Here is a 9483-nt window from a genome sequence, read left to right on the forward strand (position 1 = left end):
AGGCCTTGCCTCAGCCATCTTTTACTTGTAAAGTTGATTTTTTTCAAGTATTAAGACTTTGTATTTACACTTTAAAGTATTAGGATTTAATTTATTTACCTTGTTGAGATAGGATCTTTTTGGATGTTGACTGTCATCTAGTGTTAGCTCTTTCTTCTACCTTTGTGCCCTCTGCAAATAAGATTTAACTGTGTCATCTATGCCTTCATCTAAGTCATTATTTTTTTTAAAAAAAAGTTTAATTGTTGACCAAGCAGAGATCCCTGGAGCACTTTATGAAGGTCTTTTTTCAAAATTGACACTGCATCATTAATGATTGTTTTGGGGGGGCTATCTACTCAGCCAGCTGTAAATTCACTTAGCTGTAATAGTCTCTAGTCCACATCTCTCCATCTTGCTCAAAAGTATAATATGAAAGAATTAATCGACTATGTTGTTAAAATCTATATGAAATAATCTGCAGCATTCCTTTGATCTACCAATGTAGTAACCTTGTGGAAATAGGAAATGAGGTTATTCTGGCATTTCCTAAGATTTATAGCAATGGGGATCTTAGGGACCATCTAGTCCACCCTCTCATTTTACCAAAGGTGAGGGAACAGAGAGCTAGGGAGGTCACATGCCTTACCCATGGCCACAAACAGCACACAGTAGAGGTGCGTTTATACCCCGATCCTGTGACTCCAGAGACAGTGTTATTGCTACTACAGCATACTGCCTGTTCTTAATGAAACCAGAATGGGTCTTTGTGATCACTGCTGCATTTTGAAGATGTTCACTAATGCTCTCATTCATTGACCACAGGTCATCAATTATATCCATCAATTCCATCTAGAATATAGTTCCATCTACACTCGTGAAGTTCTGGGTGGGCCTTTGACTTGAACTCCTCAAGGGCATTAAGATGCTCTTACTATCTCAATATTTATGTTGGATATCAGTTCTCTATTACCTATTTTTTGTTTTGCCTTTTTTTTAAATCCAAAGACCATTTTCCATTTTGTAGGATAAACAGAAGCAAGTAGGCTAGATGTGTCTGACTTTTCTCTGCCCTTAGTTATCATCACACCCTTCATTCCACGCAGTATTCTTTTTTTATTCTCTCCCCTCCAGTGTAATTTTATAAAAACAAAGCAACAAACAAGCAGATCTTAGCTTTCTTGAACAGCCTCAGCTCATTCTGAATTTTCTCACAAGACTATGCTGTACTTTTCTATATACGTTCCATTACTGACTCTTGCTTCCATCTTCAAAATCTAAATTGGTCAGTGAATTCCCTATATGGTCACATCATTCTCTTTAATCAATTTCCTTATCAAAATTGTTTCTTTTGTATTTTTGGAATTTCATTATTGAGGGCATCCCATCTCTTGTGGGCTGACTTTAAAGAATTTTAGTCCATTGTTTCCTACATATCCTTTCTCTGCACCTTTTGAATTTTTTCTCCCTAAATCCTAACAACAACAACAACAAAAAAATCTTGGAGGACCAGACACTTCTTACCAGAATTCACGTCATTTCCATCCCTAGCATTGGTTTCTCCTTGTTGGTGAGAATCATATCCAGCATCGAATTTACCTTTCTTGGTTCCTCCAATATTAAAGGAAGTCAAGAAGTTCTTAGCTGCTGTTTTTGACAAAAGGGGGAGTTCCAGAAGCTGTCTAGATAACTGAAGTCTCCCATCACTTCTACTGATCTCTGTACCAGGTTTGTGAGCGGCTCCCTGAAATTTTCTATTTCATCTTTTCCATCCAAGTGGTCTCTAATAGACTTTATAGATTCACTCATTTCTTTCCCTGAATGCCATCCACCTTATTTCATTGCTCTGGTTCTTAGATTTTCTCTCATCGTACTCTACCTCACTTTTTTCTGTCCTCTGCCCTTTGAATGCCATACCCTTTTAAGGCCATATTCTAGGAATGGGTCTTATCCTGCCAATTCTCAATGAAACCTACACAAGGTCAGATTTACCTTTGCTTTAGGAGTCCTAGTTGATCTTGTTATCCATATTTGTATGGATTCTGAGGTTAAAAGTTTACAAACTGGCTTCCTTCTTTGGATGTTGTCCCTTCTGAACTTTTGAGCTTCTTGTAGCTGTTCTTTCTACTTTGTAGCTAAAGTGTATACTGGTTACACAGAAGGTTTTCTCTTTTTTTCTTTTCAGTTTAGAGCCTTTTGTTGAGATTTGCAAAACTCCAGGCAAATACGTTATCTGTTCTTTTTAGGTGTATTCCCTCCCTGACCAGGAGTCTATCATTCCTGTATTTTAAGCTGTGGTTCTCTTTATTAGGCACAGTCTCTTCCTGTTCATTTCCAAAATGTCTTTCTCTTTGGATCCCTTTTCTTTGCTGGATTTCAATCAAAACACTCCTTAATGTTCCTACTGTCTTTATTTTTTTTCCCAAGAAAGCAATATTTAGCCATGCTTTCTTGGTTTCTTCTAGCATTATCATTTGTGCCTGAATGAATCCCCAGAATTAGGTAGTTGTCATCTGGAGTGACATGTTTTAGAAGGTTTTCTGTACATCCTTGAAACACACCCTAGAAAGACAGAATATTAGTGTTATTATCATGTCAACAAATAGCTCGACTAGGACTCACATTCAATAAAGAGTCCCCAGTCATCACTCTTCATCTCTTACTCTGACCCTTAACTGGGTGACCTCATCTGATAACATCCGTAGGTCTACATTATCATTTCATTCCTTGTCAGGAGTTACTTTCTCTTCTGATCATTCAGCTCATTTCTCTTGTAGAAGAACCTTAATTTTTTTCCCCTTTAGATCCAAGTTTTCAGTGATCCTTTTCTCCTTCTGTAACATTTTGCCAAATTCCAGCTTTTTTCAGGATTGTCCTCTGCCTCTTCAGATAATTTTGCTTCTAAGTTTCCTCACTGAATCCTTTCTTCAGACTCTTTATGTGACACTTTCTTGTAACCTGAGGACTAGGAAGTGGAGGGGTATTCCCCAAGGAAGGTAAGATCCACAAGTTTGTTCTCAAGGAACTTAGGATAAAAAGGAAGTCCTACAGCATGCTACTCCTCTCTGTTAATACTAGCTTACCTTTAAATAACACTTTTAAAACTTATGAAGAAAAATTATTGGAAAATACTCATGAGTTCAGTGGCACAAGTATTATTGTCTCCATTTTACAGATGAAAAAATCGAAATTCAGAAAGGTGAAGTGATATTTTCCTTGGTAACTTAAAGCCTCTTAAGTAGGGGTAGCCAGGCATCAAAGTGATTGGAGGGCCAGGCTTGGAGTCAGGAAGACTTGAATTCAAATATGACCCAGATGCTTACCAACTGTGTCACTCTGTGCAAATCACTTAACCTCTGCCTGCCTCAGTTTCCTCATATGTAAAATAGGGAAAATAGCACCTATCTCCCAGGGTTGTTATGAGGATCAGTTTACTAATTGTAAATTAGTGTCTGGCATATAGTAAGCACTATATAAATGTTAGCTATTTTCATTATGAACCCAAGGTCCCTGATTCCAAGTCCAGCATGCTTCCCATTATGCTTCATCATGTCTCTGGAAGGGTCATAGGATCATAGTTCCAGAGCTGGTATAAACCTCAGAGATCACCTAGTTCAACTCCCTTATTTTACTGAAGAGAAAATTGAGGACTGTAAAACTTGCCCACGGTCACACGAGGAATATCAGAGGTGGGATGTGAACCCAGGTCCCCTGACTCCAGAACGAAAACTCCTTATCCTGAACCTCACTGAGCATTACTCTTGAGTTTTTGAGCAGTCAGTATGTGCCAAGCAATGCAGCATTATGAAAAGAGGGCACAATAGAAAGAGAAGATAATATGTATATGTATATGTAATATATATATATGTCTCCATTCTCAATTAACTTCAGTTGGACTGTGGAAACTGAAGGAAAAGGATTTGAAATGCTGACTCCTGGGTACAGAAAGAACTGGCACCAAAAGAGCACAGAGTGAAGCTGATTAAGCAAGGGAGAATTATGTGAATAGTACAGTAATAACGTTCGTAAAACATTTTACCATTTTCACAGTGCTTTTACTTAGATGTAAAGCAATTCAAAGCCTGGGAGGTTGGATGTTAGCCACATAGACAAAATAAAGGTAAGAACTGGGTGAGTCACAGGGAAGGACGGGTAGAGAGCTCCCTATGCTCCGCAGCAGCCCCAGACCTTACTTTCATTTTCACTGAAGACCTTTGTCTTGCCACTGAAAGCTCAATGACTGGAGGAGAGAGTGAGACTGACAACTTTGCACAACTCTGCCTCACTTAAATCCAATTCACGGGCTTGTCAAGATATCACCCTTGTGATGTCGTCAGCCCCCTTGGAGAACAAAGGACAAACAACAACAACAATTGGTCACCAACAAACCTTGGTGGGAGTTATAGTTGGAAAAAGCCATGGGACCTGAGACGAGACAGCTCTTGGGAGGTTTCTAGTACAGATTCTTCCTTGAATGTCTTGTAATAGGATATGAGGGCACAAGATCTCCACTGAGGGATTGAATGAGAGTTGTAAAGAATTTGTAACCCTAAGTCATGTAGTGTTCCCCACCCGGGCTCCGATTAAATGCCTGTGCTACTTAGCTGGTCTGGTGTTCTGTGTTCCAAATGAGCTTGGTCCCTCGAGGGGCCTTCTGAAGATAAAAGCTTTCCACAACTAAGACCTTGGAAGAGCCAGATCACTCTTCTCCTTGGGGACAAGAGAGCAGCTAAGGGTTTTCCCTAGTGCGATAATGAGCATAAGAGAACTTTCCTTCCTCACTAAAAAAAAAGCTAAAGGTTAAGCTTCTGGGCTGTGAGCTAAAAGAGAAACAGTAGAACCCACTCCTTTTCTGGAGGAGTATCACCTCCACTGAGGACTCCAGCAAAGCTCCATAACTGTGTGCCCAGTGGAGTAACACCTAGCAGGGACCCCAAGACCAGCAGAGCCCTACCCTGCAGACTCCATTACATGAGAGGCCAGGGGGAAACAGGCCCAGGAAGAGCAGAGCAATGGCAGCGACAGAACACAGCGAAGACCCTGCAGTGCCGGAGACCCGAGTTGTTTGTCCTGGCCATATCTCTCCACGGGAGTTCCCTTCCACACTTGTTCCCTGAGCAGGACTACTAATCCTAGTTATGATGCATGCATTTGTGGGACAGTATGCCCCAGGTTTATGAGAGAATGTTCTACAGCTCTTCTTAGGATACTATTTCATTGAGTACTTTTGTGTTAATCTAATTTTGTCCTCTGAGTAGTTAAAAACAAAAACGACATGGGTAGAGATTTGGGAGCTATGGCATTTGGGTGGATATAGATACACCAAGTACCTTGAAACTTTTCTGGGGGCCTCATGTAAGGAAAGGAGGTCACCGGGTCATAGCCATATTTTATTTGATCCTCACAGCAATCCTGTAATGTACTGAAGGCAAGTATTGATATTCCTGTTTAACAGAGGAAAATATAGACTGAAAGAGGTTAGGCAATTTTCCCAAAGCAAGCAAGTGGTAAAAGTGGGAACAAAGGTCAGGGGAACTTTTTTATTCATCCACAGCTCCATGCAAATCACCCACCTTGTCCCCATAAAGCCTTATAAAGAGCAGTCCAGTAATTAAGGCCCAGTAGTAATGGCCTTCATCCTGCAACACCAACCTTTGAGATCCAAACAATCAAATTCATCCCACACTTCCAGTTAAGATAACTTTGTGAAGGTTTACATACCACAGCAAAGATCTGAAGAGGCTACCAACATAAACCCCAAAGAAAACCACAAAACAAAATAAACCAGCCAATAACAAAAGTAAGTATCTCCCATCTGGAACATCCAGAAAAAAATGAAACGTGGGCAGGAGCCATCAGTGGCTGAGAGAGTGATTGTGCCATAGAAGCCAGTGCATAGAGCTGGAGCCTGTGGCCTTGGGAAGAGAGAATACATACACCAAGTAAAAATTACATATGTACATATGCATATATATATATATATATACACACACACATAAGGTCACACACAGATATAAATATATGTATTTTATACATATATGTGTGGTATGAAATGATTTACAGTTTAATTTGTAATTAATTTACAGCTTAATATATAATCATTTTATGTTTTGTTATATATAAATTATTTTTGTTGTATAAATTTGGAATAAAAATTTTTTAAACAAAAGAGATTTATAATGTATCCATTTAACACAGTTGTGAAACTTCTAAGAATAGCAAGATGGAATAGAAAGCAGAATCCAACAATATTGTTTAAAGGAAACACATTTGAAACATAAAGACTCATGCTGAGTTGAATATGGGGGTCTGGAGAGAATTTATTATGCTTCAAATGAATGCAAAAAATCAGAGGCAGTATTTATGATTTTAGACAAATCAGTAAAGATGAGTTGAAAGTTTAAAGTATGCTTTAAGAACACATAGATAATGAAATAATATTAATGCTAAATATATATTACCAAATATCATTGTATCTAAATACTTAGAAGAAAAGCTAATTGAATTACAGAAAGAAATGGACAGTGAATCTCTTAACAGTTGAGGATCTCAATATGGCCCTTTCATACCTAGACGAATTTAACAAAAGGATAAACAAGAACAATATTAAGGATGCAAGTTCTTAGCAAAATCCAGGTTGCCTAACTGCACTTTCCACTGTCAGTCAACAGACACTGTTGTACAGACAAGAAGTGTTAGAGAAGTTGAGATAAACGTTACTTAGCAGGTGAAGTGAGTAGGGTGCAGGTGGCATTTGACCTAGGCTTTGAAGCATGGGTAACATTTGATTAGGTAGAGGGTGAGGTAGGCATTCCAGGTATAGGAAATGATTTGAGTAAAGACACAGAGGTAGGTCCAAGGTGAGTCCAGGGGATGCCAACTAAGCCAGTTTGACTTGAGTATATAGATCATATAGAAGCAGGGCTATATGAAGTAATTTTATATCAATGGGGCCACAGAAATGGCTTGGGGTTACACCAAAATGCAAATAGAGAAGGGTTGCTTCTAGCCAGGGCCCAAGCATTCCCAAATGGGGCAGTACCCCTCAAATAACCCCAATAGAGAGGTAGGGTAGGTTAAGGCCAATCTATTAAAGTCCTTAAATACCAAGCTAAGAACTTAGGGAACAGGGGTGGTAGAGCTTTATGCTTTAGCTTGGTGGAAGTCACTGAAGCCTGTGTTTTAACTGGAATGTATAATGTATCCATTTTAACAGCAGGGGCTAGGAGAGGAAACGAGCTTTGAAGTGAAGGGAGGTTGACTGCTGGGGATGTCTGTGCTGTTGTCTTTACCAGCCGAGACTCTGCCAAATCTGACACACAACCTGGGCTCCTTTGTAAATGAACACATCTAAGCCTTGGGGTGCCTTTAGCTAGGGCTTTCCTCACTTTCATTTTACAAATAAAAAGGGGTTCGGGGTTGTTTTTTTTGTTTTTTTTTTTGTTTTTGCTCTGGGCTCAACCTCAGTTCAGTTCTGACACTACATTGAGAGGCAGCATGACGTCAAGGAAAGATCAATGTCTAGAGTCAAAAGACTGGTTCCGATGCGAATCTGCTCACTTAGCTCTTTGATCTCAAGGAAGCCACTTCGTTTTGCTCAGCCTCAATTTCCTCCCCTGTAAAACCAGAATAACAATGCTTAGGATACCAACTTTGCAAGATCAGTGGTATGATTCAACCACGTCACTTATTTGGGTGCTTTGTGTCCTACAAGTTACTGTGATAATCATGTATATCATAAAGAGTGGAGTGGAGGAACACAGTATTGAGTGATCATCCTCCCTTCATCCCCACACCATCAATGGCATCAATGTCAGTTTTTTTTTTAAGGTTTCTCTGGAGATTATATTTGCATGTTTGGGGCATACAAGCTTCCAATATAAAAAAAAAATCTAAAGTTTCAGGAAGTGAATAGTCACTCCCTGAGTTGCCTGTATCTTGTTCTCTAATCTTCACATATTTCCATAGCATGTGTGTGTTTTTATTTCTTTTTTATTAATTTATTTTGATTTATCAATAATCACTTCCATATGCTTTTGAGTTTAAAATTTTTCTCCCCCTTCCTCCCCACCACCCTCCCCAAGATGGCACACAATCTGATATAGGCTATACGTTTACATTCCTATTAAACATATTTTCACATTAGTGATGTTGTAAGTAAAAATTAAAACCAATAGGAGGAACCATCAGAAAGAGGAAACAAAACTCGAGAACAGAAAAAAAAATAGCAATTCAATTTCCATAGTTCTTTCTTTGGATGTGGATAGCATTTTCTATCACGAGGCCTCTGGAGATGTCTTAGATCCTTGGATTGCTGGGAAGAGTTAAGTTTATCACTATCAGTCCTTGTACAATGTGGCAGTTATCATGTACAACATTCTCTTGGTTCTGCTCACTTCACTCAGCATCAGACCATACAAGTCTTTCCAAGTTTTTCTGAAGTCAGCCTGTTCATCATTTCTTGTAGCACAATAGTATTCCATTACATTCATATACCACAACTTTCTCAGCCATTTCTGGGCATCCTCTCAATTTCCAATTCTTTGCCACCACAAAATAGAGCTGCTATGAATATTTTTGTACATGTGGGTCCTTTTCCCTTTTGTATGATCTCTTTGGGATATAGCCTTAGAAATGCTATTGCTGTGTCAAAGGGTATGCACATTTTTATAGCTCTTTGGGCATAGTTCCAAATTATTCTCCAAAATGGTTGAATCATTTCACAACTTCACCAACAATGCATTAGTGTTCCAATTTTCCCACATCTTCTCCAACATTTATCATTTTCCTGTTTTGTTATGTTGGCCAATCTGATAGGTATGATGTGGTACCTCAGAGTTGTTTTGATTTGCATTTCTCTAATCAATAGTCATTTAGAGCATTTTTTCATATGACTATAGATGGCTTTAATTTCTTCACCTGAGAACTGTCTGCTCATATCCTTTGACCATTTATCAATTGGGGAATGGCTTGTATTCTTATAAATTTGACTTAATTCTCTATATATTTTAGAAATGAGACCCTCATCTGAGAGACTGGTTGTAAAAATTCTTTCCCAGTTTTCTACCTTCCTTCTAATCTTAGTTGCATTGGCTTTGTTTGTGCAAAACCTTTTCAATTTAATGTAATCAAAGTTATCCATTTTGCTTCTCATAATGTTCTCTATCTCCTATTTGGTCATGAATTCTTCTGTCCTCCTGTGTGTGTGTGTTTTGAATTCTCTGACTAGAAAATTACCTACCCACTCAACATCTTGGATATTGGTGTCTATATTCATTCAGATATCTGACTTTGAAATAACTGTATTGAGCACTTTGCTCCTTCCTGGTGAGGATTTTCATTTCCTCTGCCCCAGAGATTTCTCTAATTATTGGTATATGCCAGCTGTGTTTCATACCATGTGGAGGGTGAAGTCTTCACTTCCCACACCTCCCACATGGCAGTTTAAGAGGATTGTGATAAATGAGTCACTTGAGTTAAAGGATACCAGTAGGGTTACAATTC

The sequence above is a fragment of the Vombatus ursinus genome, unplaced genomic scaffold, assembly GCF_900497805.2.
Source record: "Vombatus ursinus unplaced genomic scaffold, bare-nosed wombat genome assembly UNPS02014852.1, whole genome shotgun sequence".
Classification (NCBI taxonomy): Eukaryota; Metazoa; Chordata; class Mammalia; order Diprotodontia; family Vombatidae; genus Vombatus; species Vombatus ursinus.